General features: G+C 37.5%; 1 protein-coding gene across 1 annotated transcript in view; it reads left to right on the top strand.

Annotated features, from left to right (window-relative positions):
• The window catches only part of col11a1b (collagen, type XI, alpha 1b), a 168999-nt gene that overhangs the window by 14479 nt on the left and 133338 nt on the right, over window positions 1-21182 (top strand). The window lies entirely within an intron of this gene.

Raw genomic sequence — 21182 nt, 5'->3', positions numbered from 1 at the left:
CACCGCAATCAAACTACTACCATCATGTAGGACTTTTCGCCGCATTTTGTGACAGGATCCACTCACGCGGCTGAGCCTGAGAGGCCTAATGAGCCTCTGCAGGAAATGTGGATAGCCTGGTGACACAATATTCAAAAAGCACTTCACGTAACACCTTAATTCTATTATTGTCTTATTAAGGCAAATAACTGATGTCCATGTAAACATAGTCAGTAGTGCCTTCAAAGTAAGTGAAAGATCCAGAAGGGCATCCTGCTGATTTGATTCAGAAAGGCATTATTTTGTCAGACGGCTCACCGGTTTGACTTTCATTCACTGTCATTCATTTTAAAAAGCACCTGGTCCATTTTATTTGTATATGTTTTACTCGAATGCATAAACTCTACAGGTGCCTGATAGTTAGCTGTTGAGCTAACATTAATCATATTCCCTGTAGTGAACGCATAAAAATCTTCATCATAATTTACTCGAGTGCATGCCTCAAATTATCCCGCCCCACAGTTTGAAAACCCCTGCTCTAGGCTACTTATTAACCGCACACTCTAATGCTCACGAGGAAGAGAGTTTGTGGGTTCGGCGAATTATGTCATTTGATTTTTATGTCATGTTATTTATGTAAACACGGTCTGTGTTCGAACTATGCTGTGACCTTTGGGGGAGCCCAATTTTTTCCAACGGGGAGAAGGGGGAGATAGGAAAGTTGAGGGGTGTGTTGCTTTGATCTGAGTGTGTTGCTTTTGATGAGTGTGTTGTTTTTGATGAGAGTCACAATATGAGCCACAATAATGTAGGCTACAAAACACACGGGATTCCTGTCCTTAAACAGCAATGTATAAACAAAAAATCTATAATATAAAACAAATGTTTGTATAATTGTAACTAGTATTACAAAGTAGGTGGCACAGTGGGTAGCACGATCGCCTCACAGCAAGAAGGTCACTGGTTCAAGCCTTGGCTGGGTCAGTTGGCGTTTCTGTGTGGAGTTTGCATGTTCTCCCCGTGTTCGTGTGGGTTTCCTCCGGGTCCTCTGGTTTCCCTCACAAGTCCAAAGACATGCGCTATAGGTGACATGGGTCAGCTAAAATTGTCCGTAGTGTATGTGTGTTATTGACAGTTTATGTGTGTTTGATGAGCAATGAGTGTTGAAGTGTGTTTCCCAGTGATGGGTTGCAGCTGGAAGGGCATCCACTGCGTAAAACATATGCTGGATGATTTGGCGGTTCATTCTACTGTGGCGACTCCAAAGGAAAATGAATGAATAATTTAAAGTAGGCTAAATGAACAAAACACCGCTATAGTTTTGGTTTACTTTCTTGCTAAAAAGCTTGTTTTCCCATCAATAACTTTCTTTGATATCTTTTGAGGGATTTATTTTTACATGCACAAACAACAGTAGCCTAAACAACAGAACATCATTGTTTAATTTTACCTGCAGTGCTTCTGTGAGAGGAATGCATTCATTTATATAAAATCAACAAACACAAATATGTTTCACTTAACAACAAAATAAATAACCTCCTCATAGCCTATAATTGTTCTATTCGCACTATAAGCTTAAGATGATGGCATTAAGGACAGCATATGCTCTTTTGTTTCTTTAGAGCTATAGAATGTCATGGGATCTCACTTTTTAATCCGGTAAAATATAATCACGAATTGGAAAATGAAAGGAACACAATTAAAAGGGGTTCCGTTTGTCAAGTTTACCTGCTTTCAGCTTAATTGTCCAACATGTTTACAGCAATGTCATGGTGTTTTTTTTTTTAAACCATTGTATTGGCCTACTCTATGAAGCAGTTAAAAGGCTTTTTTAGCTTTTTAAATGATTATTTTAGGTTCAAGTGGTATTCGTAAAGAAATGGATGCAAGCCGACTAAAGCATACTGCACCATCCAACTAAGCTCTGAATTGCATTTTGAAAATCTCAAATGAGAAATTCTAAAATGATTTTTCACCACAGCTCTAGCACTGTTTTTTGAAAATAGTTGGAAAATCATCTGATATCTTTAAATATTGTGTATTCTATTTATTTATTTTTTAGTTTGTAGGTTTTGTTTACAGAAATTAGATCAATTTCACCTCCCAGCCGAGAACAATTTGAAATTTGGTGATTTTGTGTTTAATTGTAACAAACCTTCATGTGACCTTGGAAGTTTCCTAACAAAAAATTTGTGAAACATTTGAAAGCTTTAATGTTACCTAAATATACATATACCAAAATGGGGCATATCACTATACAGCATTTCCAAAGTACAGCTTCAGAGATAGCTCTATTCTCCTAAAAAAGTAGGAGTTACAGACACAAACGTTGCATTTTATTTCACATTGCATGCACTTAAACTGTACTTACAGCACAGTGTACTTCCTAAGAAAGTACTAGGTTATATAAGGTAACTACACGCATTAAGGTTCGTTTCAGGGGTAGATTTAGGGGTAGTACCTAGTTATTACCTAGTTTCTGTAATTACTACGTTAAGGATATATTATGTTCATGCGAAACAGGACTCCAAGTTAAAGCCCTACTCCCACAAGTATACTCAGACTATTGGATTGTGTCTGTACGCCTGACGCTATGTGAAAAAATGTGCCAAATGATTTGATTTACTGCACAGTCAGATGATGTTTGTCAGGGGATGAAGGCTTTTAGTTCACTTACAAATGATGGAGCATGTCATTGGGTTTTATTTGCCCATAAATCACTGAAATGCTGAACGCATGTCAGCGTTTCAAAATAAAAGGTCACTCCAGCCAATAAATTTGCAATTAAATTACTCAGCATATTTCTTTATTTGTCATATATTAGTTTTAATGACACTACTGGGCTTATGAACAAGATGACCTGATGCGACATTTGAGAGATTTAGGCTAGATCTGTTTCTTTTCTTCAATTTTTTCTAAGAGTTTTTCTTTATACTTTTACTCAAAGTGAATTAGACTGCATTAAAGGAGCTCATTTTAAGTTATATCTGATTTTCCTTGTGAACTAAACTGTGGTTTTTTTAGCGCTGTGCCCTACTTTTTAGATACAGGGAAATATCTCTTAATACTTTACAAATATGACAGTGTGACTCTAAATCTGGCCCTTGGTCAATGTGCAGATTCTCTGGCAAACCATAACAAACCAAAAAATTGGGCCCAGAGGCACCTGGCTACCGTCTACGTCTTTTAGTTTTTGTGTGGGAATTGCAACTGTGTACTTTGTAAAATGATCTATAATAACCAAACCAATGTCTTCTGAGAAAAAGACCCCTGTAATCTCTAGAGTTTCAGAAGAGAACTAAAAAAAAGTTGTCCATTTTTCATCATGAACTATTATGGCTTCGTATTCTCACCAAGTACTGTCTTATTTTACTGTCTCAAAGATAGTTTAAAGGAAAATTTGAGCCCGAATTTATACTTCAAAATGTAACACTGACGTATAAATATCCTCATTATATTAAACTCAATAAAATACAGTTACTGCAACCCACATGCTAAGCAAAGTTTACAAAAGCTTCCAAATATTTCATTCATATTTCTCTTTTCTGTATTAAGCAATCCTTTTTAATGCTGTATGGCCGATTGCGAGACAATATCTGCAGAGTCTGTCTTTGATGTGAGCTGAAGGAATGTTGCTTAATCAGAACAGCATGCTAAATTTCGCCTCAGGTTAGAGATGTCGTAGAGCACAGAAATCTTTTGAAATTTTGATCCCGTTTCTTCCTCTTCCCCACTCGCCCCAGTGTTAGTTAGAGGGTTGTGATGAGCCTGCAAAATCTATAGCCTGAGAGGTAAATCTGCCATAGTTAATGGGCTCATTTTAAGCAATTGCTTAACATAGCGCCTCTCAACTCTTCCACCCATTTGAAGATTGCCCATAATGTTGGAAACTATCCCAAATATCACTGCCCAGTAGTAAACACAGATGTTTCAATCAAGAAAGTTGCTTTTCATACATGACGTGGTTTTGAAGAGACCAATACTGACAAAAGATTTTCTAGTACACTCAAAAAATGACATTTGTTGTTTGTTCAAGCTACTTATTTAAAATAAGCTGTATATTTAAATAATTGTTTAAAATAAGCTGTGTTATTTAAAGTAAGTTTTTTAGGACAACTTGATTGTTTTATGTTATATCTACTTAAATTTGTAAAAAACTAATAAGTTCTTTCATGTTGTCCCAACACAAATTGATTGTGTGAAACAGTGTAGGTCTTAAAGCTGGGAAGGATGTTGTGATTTTTGCTTTTGTTTTTAGATTATTGTTTTATGTTTGGACATATTGGTGTGTTCAAAATAGGGCTGCACAATATATAATTTCAGCATCAACATTGTAATGTGCGAGTCCACAATAGTCACACCACGTATGCAATGTAATTGGGTTTATACACTACCTGACAGAAGTCTTGTCGTCAATCTTGTCGTTGTAAGAACAACAAATAATAACTTCACTTCTATAGTTGAACATTTTAAAAAAGTGGCAGAAGGTCGATTTTTCAGATGAATCATCTGTTGAACTGCATCCCAATCATCACAAATACTGCAGAAGACCTATTGGAACCAGCATGGACCCAAGAGTCTCATAGAAATCAATCAAGTTTGGTGAAGGAAAAATCATTGTTTGGAGTTACATTCAGTATTGCGGCGTGCGAGAGATCTGCAGAGTGGATGGCAACATCAACAGACATTTGTGCTGCCCATTACATTACAAACCACAGGAGAGAGCAAATTCTTCAGCAGAATAGCGATCCTTCATATACTTCAGCCTCCACATCAAAGTTCCTGAAAGCAAAGAAGGTCAATGTGCTCCAGGATTGGCCAGCCCAGTCACCAGACATGAATATTATTGAGCATGTCTGGGGTAAGATGAAGGAGGAGGCATTGAAGATGAATCCAAATAATCTTGATGAACTCTGGGAGTCCTACAAGAAGGCTTTCTTTGTCATTCCAGATGACTTTATTAATAAGTTATTTGAGTCATTGTAGAGATGTATAGATGCAGCCCTCCAAGCTCATGGGAGTCATACATAATATTCATTCTTTTTCCACTGCACCATGACTTTATAGTCTGTACAGTACATTATTTCTGTTAAGTGACAAGACGTTTGTCTAAGCAAAGTCAGACCTTTCTGTCCTAATTAAATAATTAAAAATCAAGACATGATCATAGTTTATTTTGGTAGAATGAGCATAATCTAGAAGCCTTTGCCTTTCATAAATGCCACCTCTGATAGCAAATGATCAACTAGACCCCTAGACATAGTTCCTCCCAAGACCTTCATTCATCTTAAGAAAACAAATTAAGATATTGTAGATGGAATTGGAATTTAGATTTTTTTATTTAGATGGAAAAAGGAACCTGGTGGTTCATTCCGCTGTGGCGACCCAGGATTAATAAAGGGACTAAGCCGAAAAGAAAATGAAAAATGAAAAAGGAACCACAAGTCAAAATATGTCAATCAAAATATTTGTGTTTTCAGTGGTTCAACTGCCAATCATATGAAGATTCAACAACTCTTTTGTGTGCCAAAATGACTCTATGTGACGAAAATATTACTCTATTTGCCTATTTCTTCTCTCTTGTGTCAAGTTGTCAACGTCAGGTTTACTATGGGCAATATGAATGTTATTGTGCTGCTTGCAATATGTTGTACTGCCCATAGTAAGTGCACACTCTATACCAGGGGTGGGCAAACTCGGTCCTGGAGGGCCGATGTCCTGCACAGTTTAGCTCCAACTCTAATCATACACACCTGAACATGCTAATCAGTGTCTCCAGATCACTAATTATCTATAAGCAGGTGTGTTTGATCAGAGTTGGAGCTAAACTATGCAGGACACCGGCCCTCCAGGACCGAGTTTGCCCACCCCTGCTCTATACAGATCTGATACTGAATATATTGACAGACAATGTTTTTACAGATTTTTAAATGTATTTATTTTTTGGAGCACAAACATGTTTTATGCATGTTAATCATCCAGAAGTTATGATAAAGGAAGTATTAGGTCTCCCTAACAACTGCTTGTGTACTGTGGTAATGATTTTTTTTGGCTTATTAAGTTTGTTGATGTTCTGACCTTTCCTCCAGATGGGGAGAGTATTTGCAGATGCTTAAGCAGAATAACATTTAAGTTGTGTTTGTTTGTATTTGTGTGTGTTTTGGAAGAGAGCTTAAGGTCACAACCTGCTCACCAGGCAGCCAGACAAGAAGTACATTCATACTAAACAGCCCAGGGAAAGAATTCAGAAGATTTCTGTGATTATGCCAAAGAAAAATCACTGCCGTGCAATCTTTGTGATTTCAGCTAATTGACCGATTTAGCAGGACATGCACTGTATATACAGTATGAAATAATATGAGGTAATTATGTTCAGGACATTTTGTGACCCAAATTCATTGAATTCTCTTTATATTGAGTTTTGGAAATATAAATAGTATATAAAAAACAGACTGAGACTAGTTGACACAATTTATTTAACTGAATATATTTCACTGATGTTTATTTTAATTTTTTATGAACAGAAACTATGTTCTATTTTATACATTAAGCTTTTGAGAATGAGACACTTTATTTTCTCATTTTATGAAGCTGAATATATAAGCTTTCCATTGACGGGTTCCTTGGTTTGTTAGGATTGGACAATATTTGGTAGAGATAAAACTATTTGGGTTCAAAAAATGTAAATACTGAGAAAATTGTATTTTTAAAATTAAGCAAATAAAGTTATTAGAAATGCATATTAATAATCAAAAATTAAGTTTTGATATGTTTACAGTCGGACATTTGCAAAATATCTCCACGGAATATGATCTCTAATAATATAATGATTTTTTGACATGAAACAAAAATCTAAAATTTCCACCCATTCAATTCATTTTTGCGACATACTATAAGACTTAATTCTTAAATACTTTATTTTGATAATTACCGTAGTGTTATATGTTTGTAACTGAGAAATAATGACACTGTGTGACTGAAATGACTAAACGCGAGGTGCACCACACTGCCTTTTTTGTTGACATTTTAACATCACTAAGCAATGACTGATTCAGCTGTGTATTGTGCGAGAGTGTTGCTGTTGATATTGTTATAATTGTAATATTTAATAATACTGTGACACTCAAGATTTGTAAAGTCATACAGCTCTGTATAACTTGAAACGGCGACCACTAGTCTCGCCTCCATCTTTAAAAGTCTCCGTAGTCGTCTTGACAACACAAACACTATTGTCACCTCAACAGAAACCCGCCTCTGCTTTCATTTGATTGGAAAATGAAAAAGACGCGAATGACGTAAGGTGCTTTTTCTGCTCAGAGTTGACTTTTTTCAACTGAGAGCATGCAATGGCAAAAGCGCAAGGCGCAGCAGGCAGTTAAAACGCGAGCCATGCAGGGCACATAAGCAGAGCGCAAAACGCCTGCAGCCGTTAGTAAATGTTTCAAAAAAGGCACCTCTCATCTGATCGGCCCTTAAAGCTATTCTAATCTCTATACATGGCAACTGCTCTTTCTAGGTCAAATGCAGATTCGATTTTTTGCCCCAGTCAAAAAAATTGTCTTTTATAGATTTCTCATGCAACTTTAACCTCATTTGTTGACATGATGCATGAATTGCAGAGCCTGTGCAAATATGTCCATAATTGCTGTGATCAGATGCTTTTTTAACAGCTGTTTTCTCACCAATGTCATTTCTCTTGTGTGCTTATTGTGTTATTAAAAGGAATGAGAGCAGCACTTGTTTACAAGTCACTCTCATCTGGTGATTTGTTATCACCATAATTGTCCAAAGGTTATAAAAACCTTTGGAGTGACTGTATTGGTGCATTGAACCCCTCGTGTACTTTGCACGTACATTAGTGTGAAATCAAGTAGTAATAATTTGCTGGCTGCAGTTTACTTAAAGACCACCGGTCTTAAAGTTTCTGAATTCTGCATAAAGACCCATAAGACAACTGTTCCTGGAGATCTACCTTCTTGCAGATTTCAGCTCCAACCCAGATCAAACACACCTGAACCAATTAATTAAGACCTGAACAGCAGCTGACAATTACAGTCAAGTGTGTTGGATGGGTTGCAACTAAAATCTGCAGGAAGGTAGATCTCCAGAAACAGGGTTGGTCATAGCAGGATGCAATAGCTCATAGCAGCTTAACATTTGTGAAAAATTTGCTTGTCCTAAGAACACAGGTCACTTTTGAAGTAAAATATAGCTTCAGCATATGGTTTGACTTGCGGTTGAATTGTTTACTGACTTCATTTGCTTACTCAACTGCTATAGCGAAACTATATGACAAGTGTATGTTTAGTTTACAAGGATTGGATTTACAAAATAACTTTAATTTAGGGGTTTGAAACCGCACAATTTTGTAATTGAATTTTTGATTCTATCCTATAGTTAACTGGTAAACATGGTGTGTGACAATAATATTTTTTTGCAGAGATTCGCCAAGGATTTTTCTGTTCCTTTGTGAAAATTCTTAGCAAGAACAGTTTGTGAAGTGGAAATCATATCTAGTCACTCTTGGCCAAGAAAGTAGCCAGGCTTAGCCAGCCCTGTGAGATATGGCGCAGATTTTAGGGATCTCTGGCCAGAAGTCCGGCATGTCATCAGGAATCCAAATTGGTTTTCCTTTGAGGACATGTGTTAGAAATTGAGTGGATGGAAAATCAAGCCCAATAACTCTGATCAAGAGCAGAACACTTGATTTTCAGATTATGACTTAGTCTTTCACTTTAATGTTAAGATTTTTAGGAAGTGTGATCATCTTTTTTGTTGATGATGTTGAATTTAAGGTTGTTTTGTCCCAAAAGGTGGAGCATTTTTACATTATCTCAAATCTGATTGGCTGAGAGGTCTTTACTCTACTAATGTCACCTCAGCTTGTATCACTTGGGTATTATTTTCTTGTTTAAATATTATGTCCGTATATGATCTCATTTATTTATTAGTTGTCCCAGAGCAAATGCATTTGACTGTGGGCTAAAGTAATATAACTTTACAGAAATTAAATGCTTTATCAAAAAGCAACGATTACTTGTTTGATTGATTCACTTACAGTGGCATTTTGCTTAGCAACTATAGTTGTTTAATAAATTGAATATATTATTTATAATGGTAGTGTATAATACAATTATTTTATGTTATGAAACACTTGTGTTTGTTCTGATGATCAATATTTCACAGTGACTGTCTTGAGTTATAGTTGAGTTCATTATAGAAAGTAAACATGAGAAAAATGATACATCTTTCCAGACATTCAAAATAATGCTTTATTATATATGATGAGATCATCAACACATCTGTAAAAAGTCTCTCTGTTTTGTCATCACTACACTTTTACAATACTCTACAATGCTGTGCAATGAAGAAACTCATCATTTTGTTCTTTCTAGTTTTAAAGTGATGTTTTTAATAGTGGATTTTGGCCGAATCCCTATAGCTGTGTTGATATAGAGCCATAGAATACTTATACTCCAAACCATATTCATGTCATGTGATATTGTCTATTAAGGGTGCAGTATGTACGTTTGACACCCAGTGATTGAACTACATATTGTATTCCTGGATTAAAACAAACGCAAGCGTGGGTTGCCAGATTAACAACCAACAGGAATGAGTCTGATGATCGAGCGAAAGGCTGATTTAAACTGTTCCATATAAAAGCAACGGCACCCAATAAAAGGAATATTTTCCATATTAAAAGGAGTTTTTGTTCTAACCAACACCTTAAATTGATATATTAGAGACGGCTTATATTTCTTGCAGCTGAACAACAGAAAGCTGACAACGAAACACCTCATGTGCTTTATTCATTCAGTGTTAAATGCTAATAATGTGAGTTTGAATGCCATTTTACATGACATATATTTCTATGAAGATAGTTAATCTGAGATCTTGATAATAAAATAAACCGTTTGAAATTGAACTTTACAACTGTAAGTCAAAACCCACACATAACAGTGATTCTTTATGTACATTTTATAATGTTAAAGAGGTTTAATATGTATTAATTTGATTATGAACCTTACCATTTCAGTTAGTGAGTGCATATGATGTGTATCTGAATGGCTGTATTTAAATTTCTGTGGTGTTTCGTCTGGTGCAAATAGCTAAATCGCTAATCACTGAAATCTAATTATGAAACGTGTTGTTAGGACATGTGCTTACAATGTAACCTGCTCACCTAATGTTTACGTTGGTCATATTTATATTATTTGCTAATTAATAACCTCATGTGGAACTCTGAATCTGGGTCTCAATTCGGAATCTGCTATACTGTCCAATAGAGCTTGCATTTTGGTCAGGGACGCATGCTTTGAGAGCCTTTCTGAATGAATGAATGAATGAATGAATGAATGAATGAATGAATGAATGAATGAAACACGTGGTTTTCCACCAAGGCAACCCGGTGTGCTGAAATATAATTGACTAAACTGGTATTGGGCGAGTTAAAAGAACCAAAACAAAGACAGCCATTCCGGCCTGTAACAGAAATTTTCAAAGCAGAATAACTGACTTCAGCATTGTTTTTAGATAAACAAGTATGTTCACTTAGCATGTTTCTTAAATATCTGCAAACATATTATGGTATTTTTATGATTTATAAGAGTCAAACATGTACATACAGCACCTTTAATACTAAAAAACTTTTAAAAATGATATTCTTATTTGACACAGTTTTGTATACAGTAACTGCTGCTAATCTTTGAGCTTTGAACACATTGATCATTGCTTTGTCAATTAGTTTGAACATTATTTTCTAGTGGCAATATTTCCATGACACTGGTGGCACATTTTTGCATAGTTTTTAAGTTAGCGATGAGCTCCTAGGTCTGAACTAGCGGGATACCTCATGTTGGAGCATCTGTGTTTCTGTGCTTTGCAAATCTCTTAAGCAGGTGTGAACCTGGAACTGTGGCTGAGGGGAAAATATGATCAGTGCTCTATGACTTAGCTGAGGTTTCACAGCTGTTTAAGAGATATTATATCCAGCTTGGACTTTTTTTGTAACCAGAATCTTAAGAGTTACAGCATGAAATCACCTCTCTTTTTATTTATGTGAAGAGTTTTTAATCACTTTGTGTTCAATGGGGATTTAAAAAACAGCATACGATGTTTGAAACAATGTGAAGACAGATCTCATTTCCTTTCACATCAATGTCTGATCAAAAACATCTTCTAGCTAATCAAAAGCGCTTTCATATCCTGTTAGCGCTATGCTCAGCTACCACCTAGCCAAGCATTCATCAATGTAATGTAATGTGAGCTCCAATTTAAAAAGAGATTTCATAAGAATTGCTTGCCTCACAAACAAAAGTCACGTATCGTCTGTTTAACTGGTCCATAACTGGACTCATTCCCCCTACTGTTGCCAGACCTCCTGTAGATATACAAGTTCACAGTTCATCACGAAGGCGGATCGTTTCATCAGAATTTTACTGTACGCTTTTACTCATTGGCCCTTTTCTCTTTAAAAAAAAAGTATCCTCTTCTTCCCGACTGGCCTCCGTCTGTGTCCTGCTCACTGCTGGGAAACATATTTTACCATTTAACGGCTCCCAGTAGAGTGATAAGGTAACATTTGAGGCCTGCTTCAAGACTGTGAAGCGGCTGCCGTTTGGAGAATTGCTTCGGAATGGGGCAAGTGAGTCAGGGGTGGGGTGTATTAAAGCTTATAGCCATCATTAGATTTTGTCTTAGTACACTAGTGTTATTCAGAGTGTGCATGGAATTCGTCTACTCGCGTATTAAACAAAGCCTTTTCCCAGATTCTGCCACAGTAACCGTCTGCGTTTCATGAAAATGTGAAATATGATCTGGGGTGCGTTAGATGCTCCACATTTTCTGCATTTGACAGGCTGTTTGCTGTTTGTGCAATTGTCAAACAATCTGCATTTTCCATGATATTATTCCAGTTTGCAATTTTCCTCTTTTGCCAACTCTCTCTTTTCTGAATATCTAGGTTAAAGTGTCAGGAGGGATAACTATTGACTCCAGACACTGGAAAATATGTCTGTTTTTTGTTACTTTCACTCAAAAATGCTCCAGCTGGTTAGTTGACAGAGAACATTTATTTATCATTTATCTTCAAGGTTTTTTGGTTAAGCGTATTTGAATCTTGACGGTATAGGCCATTACATACAATGAGTTATTGTCTTGCAGTGTATTTTTTGAAGTTATTGTAAATGTCCATAACAAATGTGTTGTGCTGCTTGTGCACATTAACCCTCATATTATAGTTTCTGTTAGGTTTATTTTTGTCAGAAATATAAGTTGACCTGTGCTTTTTAAAGTTAGTTATTTAGGTCTGTTTGCTGACTTTTTTCATGGGACCATTATCATGCATATGAAGCTTAGACACTGATGTGTTTTCTTGATAATTGTAATGTGTATGCACTAATTTGAACTGCAAATTTGATTGTTTAAGGCAGCGAAATAAATAAACAGAAAACAAAAGTTGAACATTGGCGCCGCACATTTTCTGAAGTTTTCTGTGACTAAGAAATTCAGTGACACTGGGAAAAGTCAAGTGTTAAAGCATAAACACAACACAATTTCTAAAATTTTGTGCATATATGAACAGTTACTTTCCAAGCTTAACGTCATTTGATTTAGAAAATCATTTACCTTGTTGAACTTCTGTGATGTGTGATAATTTTTTTTTTGTTGATTTCACACAAAACAAAAATAACAAATGAAAATTTAATACAGGTTTGTACACCAGGAACAGGCAACAAATCCCCAATGCTTGCACTGTAAAAAATACTGTAAAATGTGTAGTAACTTACTAGAAATTTTGTTTGCCAGTAAAACCAGTGTTTCCCCTAGGTTTATGGTTTGGGGGTTGGGGGTGAATTGGGGCTACGACGCGACGTGGCCCAATGCAGACTCACTCTGATACAAGCAGTGAATAACTGAGCAACTATTTGAACTGTACAACCGTTTGTAAATTATAAATTAACATTTATTTTATATATTTTTATTTTTCTTTACAGAAAATAGTTCATCAATTCATTTTACATGTTACTTCACTACCTATCACCAAAGCAGAATGAACCGCCACAGAAAAATTACAAACAATGAAATTTGGAAACATTGCAAATGATGAAAGATGAAAATTAGTTAAAATCCACATTTATTATTCTAATACTCATCTACTTCATCTAGGCCTATAAACTACTTCTCATAGCAATGAGTATAATACAAGAAGTTATATTATTAAATATTCATGTTAAAAAAAATTTTATCTAATAATTCCAGCCAGCTTTTAGTGAATTTGTAAAATTGTCAAAAACAAAGAACTTTCAGTTGTGATATGTAAAAAAGGCCTAAATACATGCAGGACCATTCAAATATTTTGCTCGTCTCCAACTATTGACAGCAGATCTCTCAATGAGAGGGGGGGGGGAGTTGGGTTTGCACTTATCTTCACTGCTCTATTCATTTAAGCTATCAAATGTAATGTTTAGACCATCACTGTGCCACTCGCAATCTGTTCACTTGCTCATTCACTCTCGTCGCCAGGATTTCCAGGTATTTTAATTCATTTTGGGGGATCACGGAGCCGGTATGTATTTGCGGAAGACACGCAGAGCTTCCAGGAGAGGTCATAACTAGACACTAGATAGAGGAGATTGAGGAGGGACGAATTCGTATGAATTAGCTACTAAAGGGACAAAACAAATACTTACAATTTCTTGTGAGATCAGGCTGGATGTCTGCATCTGTATATATTTTAGCTGCAATGACGCGAGCGCAGAACAGAAATGACATGCTGTTGTGTAAATAAGATATTATATATGGCTATTTAGCTTGTTTATTAAAAAAAGTTGTGATCTGGCGCTATATAGATAATACAATTAACGTGGCTTCAAAGGGGGTGGGTACAGCAGTTGGGAGGGTGGGGCACACCCCTTATATAATGGTAGGGGAAACACTCAAAACTGTAAATTTACAATCAAACTGTAAATTAATAATTACATTTGTAATGTAAAAAAGAGTGCACAATGAATTGCCCGCTAACTCTCTGTAACGTGGTCGCCCACTAAAGTTAAGCAGGATGGGAAACCACATGGGAAAGCTAGGTTGCTGCTGGAAGTAGTGTTAGTGAGGCCAGTAGAGGGCACTCAACATGTGGTCTGTGTTTCTAACGCCCCAGTATAGTGAAGGGGACTCTGTAATGTCAGTGTGTGCCGTCTTTCGGATGACACGATAAACCAAGGTCCCGACTCTCTGTGGTTATTAAAAATTCCAGGATGTCCTTCAAAAAAGAGTTGGGGTTTAACCCCAAAAACTCCAGGATGTCCTTCGAAAAAGTGTAGGGGTTTAACCTCAGCATCCTGGCCAAATTTGACCACTGGCCTCTGTCCATCATGGCCTCCTATCCATCCCCATATCATAATCTCCATGTAGAGTACAGTGAGCTGATTGCACATTCTGGATATTGAACATTGAACAAGATGCAAACACATCCAACAACAGACCAGAATCAAAATCATCACCGGCTACTTGTTCTGGTTCGAACAATTGGCACAATATGGCTGCCATCGCGTCATCCATGTGGATGCTGCCCACTGGTGGTGGATGAGGAGTTTCCCCCCCAAATAATGTATAAAGAGCTTTGAGTGTCCAGAAAAGCACTCTATAAATGTATTGAACTAGTATTATTTATTTAAAGTGTGCTTGTAAATTTTACAGTCTTACTGGCAAAATTTCCAGTAATTCACTGTAAATTTTAGAGTAAATGTTTTTACAGTGTGTTTTTTCTCTTTATTTTGAACAGGCAGAAGTGTATTGTAGCAGAACTAAAAAGCTTCTTGTCATAGAAAAGCATAAAATAATTAGATAACATTCATTTTCTACCGCTTTTCCGGGGCCGGGTCTCAGAGGCAGAAGTGCTAGGAGAGAACCGCAGACTTCCCTCTCCCCAGACACTTCCTCCAGCTCCTCCTGGGGGATCCTGAGGTGTTCCCAGGCCAGCCGAGAGACATAGTCCCTCCAGCGTGTCCTGGGTCTTCCCCGAGGCCTCCCCCCGGTGGGACATGCCTGGAACACCTCCCTAGATAGGCATCCAGGAGGCATCCGAAACAGATGCCCGAGCCACCTCAGCTGACTTCTCTCAATGTGAAGGAGCAGCAGCTCTACTCCGAGATCCTCCCCGGTGTCAGATTAGAATAATGACAAATAACATTTTATAATTAGGTGACTGTATTAAATTTTTAAAGCTTAAGCCCAACCCTCTTCTAAAATAACAGCAAAAACAATAATTGTGCATTAAACTTGCTAGCACTGTGGTCATCCATAACAGCAGGTTCAATTACTTGCATCAGTGCATGTGTATAATAACAGGCTATTGGGACCATAAGATGAGACAGAATCTTATATTTCCAATGTAAACATGCTTGACAGATGTGCTTGACCATTATATACACACGTTTTGAGCACATGAATTTAGACTTTTGCACGCAGCAATGTTCATCAATGTCAGTTCCAATTTAGTCGACCAATCAGAAGAACTCAAAGACGGGACAAGTGAACATTTGATGTTAAAGATTTACTGTTCTTATCTGATTTGATTTAATATGGATTATGATGGTAGTAATGACAATAATAATAATGGGCGGCTCAGTGGTTAGCACTGTCACCTCACAGCAAGAAGGTTGCTGGTTCAAGTCCCAGCTGGACCAGTTGGCATTTCTTTGTGGAGTTTGCATGTTCTCCTCATGTTGATGTGGGTTTCCTCCGGGTGCTCCAGTTTCACCCACAGTCCAAAGACGTGTGCTATAGGTAAATTGAATAAACTAAATTGGCTGTAGTATATGTGTGAGAGTGTATGGGTGGTTCATTCTGCTGTGGCGACCCCTGATAAATAATGGGACTAAGCTGAAGGAAAAATGAATGAATGAATAAAAACTATTTATAAGATGCTTTCTTTTCAGAATGTTATCTTACTGTTCCCTTTCAGGTTCAGTATTCCTAACTCTGCTGCTATTTTTTCAGTCTCTGAATCTGACAAAGAGTGATGCATTTTTAGGTTGAGTACTCTTGTTCAAATAAAAGTAACTCACCCTTAAAAACAGTAAATCATTCAGACATTTGCAGACATTTGACAACCTCACTCTGAAGTGACATAACATAATGACATAACAAAAACTGTCCATATTTGCATAATTTAACTTGTTTGTCAAATATTAAAATAGTCTACAGTGTTTGAGTCTCTGAAAAGTCTTTTTCTGACATCCATTACGTTTGTGTGTGACATCAGTGTTCATTCTTCTACTCTGTTGTCTTATGAGAGAGAGGTCGCACGGCAGGTCATACTGACTGCGGGAATACCTGGCGTTCCTCAGGTTATAATTACTGAGTGGCGACAGTGGTAATCATTTAACCTTTGATCTGTTTCAGTCTCAGTGCACACATTATGAACTACACTTTCTTCTCTGAGCATGACCTTTGACTTTTAAAGCACTCAGGCTTCACCTTAAACAGCAATATAAGGCATTAACACTTCATCTGGTTAGGAAGATGATGGAACTGAGGTAATCTCAGGAGAAAATCTCATTTTTACAGAGCATTGTCATGCTGTTTCTGAGAACCACTTTTCAGCCTTGTTATTTTAACACTTTGTAGAGTTGATGCATGTTTTTACTCTCATCATCTTTGACTGTCTGTTTGATGTCATTAGGGATTCATCCGTAGCAGTGACACTCTATTGTAATTGTTAGAAAAGTCCAAAGGTCACCGTTCTGTCCTAATACTGATTGGGCAGACCAAACCATGCATCGTAGACACTTGAAACTTTGCCCAATTGTAGTACTTAAGTAAGTACCTGTAGTGGCCCAAAACTCAAATAAACTCTTCAAGAGTTCACACTTAGCTAGTGATTAATAATAAAGTGTGTTTGGATTGCTTTCCTGGGAGAGAGCCCTACGCTCAGAATATCCTTGAGCCTGGGGCTCCCTCCCATTTGAAGGGCGAGAGGGGAGTTTGAGCTCAGGTAGGTCTCGAGAACTCCCCTGCTTATAACCGGTTAGGAATAGATGAGATATAGCTGGCTAAGAGTTTGTCTTAAGATGCTACTTTGGAGTAGTCAATTTACTTATGATGTATTTCTTTATACGGTGGGAGGAAACTGGGGATCCTGGGAAAAACCCAAACGAACACGGGGAGAACATGCAGACTCCGCACAGAAACACCAACTGGCTCCTTGAGGGTCGAACCAGTGGTGTTCTTACTGTGAGGCAACAGTGGTAACCACTGGACCACCGTACTGTCCTATCAGGAAAAGGGGAGGAGTAGGGGTAAGAGGGGGGATTTTTCAAGACAAAGATGACTGAAGTAGAAAACTCTGGTTATTTATAGTGAGTCAGTATTCGTCTGATTGGCACAATATGCAAATATAGGGCATTAACAATTCATCTGGTTAGGAAGTCGATGGTTAGGAAGATCTTATTTTTACAGAGCATTGTCATGCTGTTTCTGAGAACCACTTTCAGCCTTGTTCTTTCAACACACATTTTGTAGAGCTGATGCATGTTTTTACTCTCATCATCTTTGACTGTGTCATTAGATGTTCATGCCTGGTCCCATGATCAATCAATCATATGCACGTGATCCTCTCGTAGTTAGTTTATAAATAAACTGCAAATAAAATGCTTGCTGCAGACACAACTTGTTGAAATCCTTGGCCTAAACCCTACAAGAGACATGCATCAGATATGGTCACCACCCTGGCAAAATTTTCAGGTATTTTTGCATTAAAAAAAAAGTTTGCAAGCTAGTTTTTACCTTTTCCCTCAGTCTCAACTAAACCAGTGTTTTATACTAATCTCTGGATGGCCTAGATCAATAATTATCACACAAATTGTTGAACTTTCCCCTTTGCATAAATATTCCAGGGTGATTTCAGAATTATGCACTGACAAATATACTAAAATGTCTGTAATTCATAAATCTATGGCAAAATGCAAGAAATATAATAAGATTATAGGTCCTGCATTATTCAATTTATAAATCACCAATCAGATGATTCCTAACCACTATAAATACCCTAAGTTCCATATAACAGCCATCTTCATTTTGAAGAATCCCCCCTTCCACCCCTACTTCTCATCCTTTTCTAGATGGGTGGCATGGTGGCGCAGTGGTTAGCACTGTTGCCTCACAGCAAGAACTTCACTGGTTCTAGTCCTTACCAAGCCAGCCGATGTTTCTGTGCGCAGTTCTCCCCGTGTTCACGTGGGTTTCTCCTGGGTTCCCTGGTTTCCTCTCACCGTCCAAAAGCATGCAATTTAAGTTAATTGACTAATCCAAATCGGCACCATAGGTATGCTCCTAGTAGGTAGTTATCTCTGAAGAGCAATCACTATCTGTTCATTAGCTACTAAAGCAGGGGAGTTCTCAATCTACCTGAGCTCAAACTCCCCTCTCGCCTTGCAAACGGGAGGGAGATCCAGGCTTGAGTATCTTATGAGCTCAGGGCTCTCTCCCGGGACTGCATGCCAAACAAGCTTTATAACCAATCATCAGCTAAGTGTGAACTTTGAATTTACTCAGTATATTTGTATCATGTCGGTCTCAGGTCATGCTAGTTTCTTTCTGATAAATGAACGAACAAATGTGTACATCCTGTTTCGGTAAGCAGTGATTCAGGTATTGTAGATTTGGGATCTTTTAAACCCTGAGAAGATGGCTGACTTCAGTTTTTATATTATTCTAAACAAGCTAGTTCAGCTGGATCACGCACAATAGAGCCTTGCATGTACTGTTCTGGTCATTAGTTTAAAATGAGCTAAGCTATCTTATATAAAACTGCTTCATGCCCTGTGGCCCACAAAAGAATATTGTTATTAACGCAGCAGGATAGACGAATGCTGCTGGTTGCTGTTGTAATTACAGGAAGACCATGAGAAGCAGGTGAAGCTCCTGAGAATGTAATCAGTAAATTATGTTGTTTGGCATTCTTTTAGCTTTGTCTGTTTACATTTATAGGCCGAGTGTTTTTACATTAACACTTTTTTAGATTGCCAATTTAATTGTGTTTGACCATCTGAAGTAACGGTTTGTCAGCCAGCACCTGGAAAAACTTTAGAAAGACTGAAATTGTCACATTGTTTTCGAAATATTAGACTTAGTAGCAAAGTAAAGTACTTGCACTTTTTACATGTCTATCCTGGATTGTTTTCAGTTCCTGTCAGTTTCGATGTTCTGCATTCTCTAATCCTGAACAGGCTCAATATATTGAGAGATTATGAGCGGACTAGTGACGCACTTGAAGGAAACCAAACCAGAACAAGTAGCCGGTGATGATTTTGATGCTGGTCTGTTGTTGGGTGTGTTTGGCATCTTATTCAATGTTCAATATCCAGAATGTGAAATCTGCCCACTCTACTCTGCATGGAGATTTTTTTTTCCTCTTTGAAAGGAATGTTTCTGTTATGAGTTAATGCAATACTCAGCAGTCTTTGTAAGACAGGGCAATCCCAATGGATATTGGAGTATTCAAAGTAGATTTATGTCTCCCTGTTTCCGCCAGTGTTTAGTTCTACATGCTAGTATATTATCTGGCTTCTCAGTGGTGATGCAGATGATGTGCCAGACGCTTAGAAAAACAACTCCCGCCCAATGATGGAAAGTCACAGGATGGAACTGAGTGAGAATAAGATGGGAGATGCGTTTGACTAGAGATGTCAGTTGTGAGCCAGCACATTTCTGAATTAATGTTGAACTAGTTCAAGTGTGTTTGTGTGTAAGTTTTGTCTAACTATGTTTGAATGGGCTCATGTAGTAACAACTGCAAATGTTAGAACATTTATCAACCAATCAGAATCAAGCATTTAACAGTTCTGTAGAATATATCTTATTCTAGGATGAGGAAGTGAGATCATTTTTGCAATTGGAATTTCCTATTAAGTTGCCTATGGGAGAAATGACTAGGAATAATAAACGGCAGAAAATTGTCAAACTACTTGCCCTACAAACAAGTGTGTTCAAGACTATACAATAAAAGTAGAAGATTACAAGAAAAAAATATGTTTGCAACAAAGCAGCGCAATGAGATGTTTTTAACATCCAAAAATGAATGGAAGTGAATGAGACTGGAAGTTTCGAGTCAAAAAGATTCCAATAGCTGTGCCCACTCGTACGTGGCGAATAAACGCTGATTTAAACTTTTGCATCTAGCGCATGCTTATTGTCTGGCACAGCCTTTATGAGATCGCATAGTCCTCGTTGTGGTTGATGCCGACACGCACCTCTCAAAAAACGTAACTACTTCTGTAGCACAAACTCTGTGATTGGTAGACTTGGTAGTGCTGATGAGTGTGGGCGGTGCTGAGAGCCGCAAGCCCGATGGAGCGAGTGTTTAGAAGCGTTGAGTCCCATGAAGGAGCTCCAGATAGAAACTTTTGTTTTATGTTTACATAATGATTAATGTTGTTGGACGTCTGCCAGTTCCTGCTTCTAAATAAGCGAGTTTTAGCTACTTGTACATGAAGGTAGTGTTCAGAAAAAACAAAACACCCACGAAGAAACTTGACACAGAGGAACATAAAAGCCTGCTGCCAGCTAGCGTTTCATAAGTGTTATTGCAGAGCAATACAAACAGCATGCAGAAGTAGAAATGCACGGCTACGCACAAGGCAGGCATAGTGGGTCATGCCGATCACTCACTGCTGAAGTATAAACCTGCCTTAAGGTCAATAATATACATAATTCCATTTTCTGTTGAAAATCTTGTTCCCGATTGGCTGGATGATGTGAAAAACAGTCATTTAATCTGTCAGTTTTGACCACAGTTCTAAATAAATGCGCTTCAATCAAATATTAGTAGTAACCATTGCAACTCAGTGATAGCTGCTGGAGTTATTCCTTGATGACACTGATGTGTGAATGATAGGGCTCAAGCAACTCTCCAAAATGCTCAAAAACATTAGCTAACGCATGTTACTATGAGCAGTTAGCTATCCCTGTGTGATTTACACATGCACAATTTCTCTTTAGTGCGTGCACATTGGCTGTGTTTGAAATTGCCCACTACTCAGTAGGTACTGCATATGAATTTAAATGTACTACTCGGCCATTTGATAATTACATTTTATACAGTAATGTCAGTAGTATGAATGGAACTCGGACGTATTACATCCACCGTTTTGTCATCATCATGTGACTTACCTGCATTGGTTGCGTCGTTTTACTTCCCT

The sequence above is a fragment of the Danio aesculapii genome, chromosome 2 (genome assembly GCF_903798145.1).
Source record: "Danio aesculapii chromosome 2, fDanAes4.1, whole genome shotgun sequence".
Classification (NCBI taxonomy): domain Eukaryota; kingdom Metazoa; phylum Chordata; class Actinopteri; order Cypriniformes; family Danionidae; genus Danio; species Danio aesculapii.
This window is presented reverse-complemented; position numbering and strand designations above follow the sequence as displayed.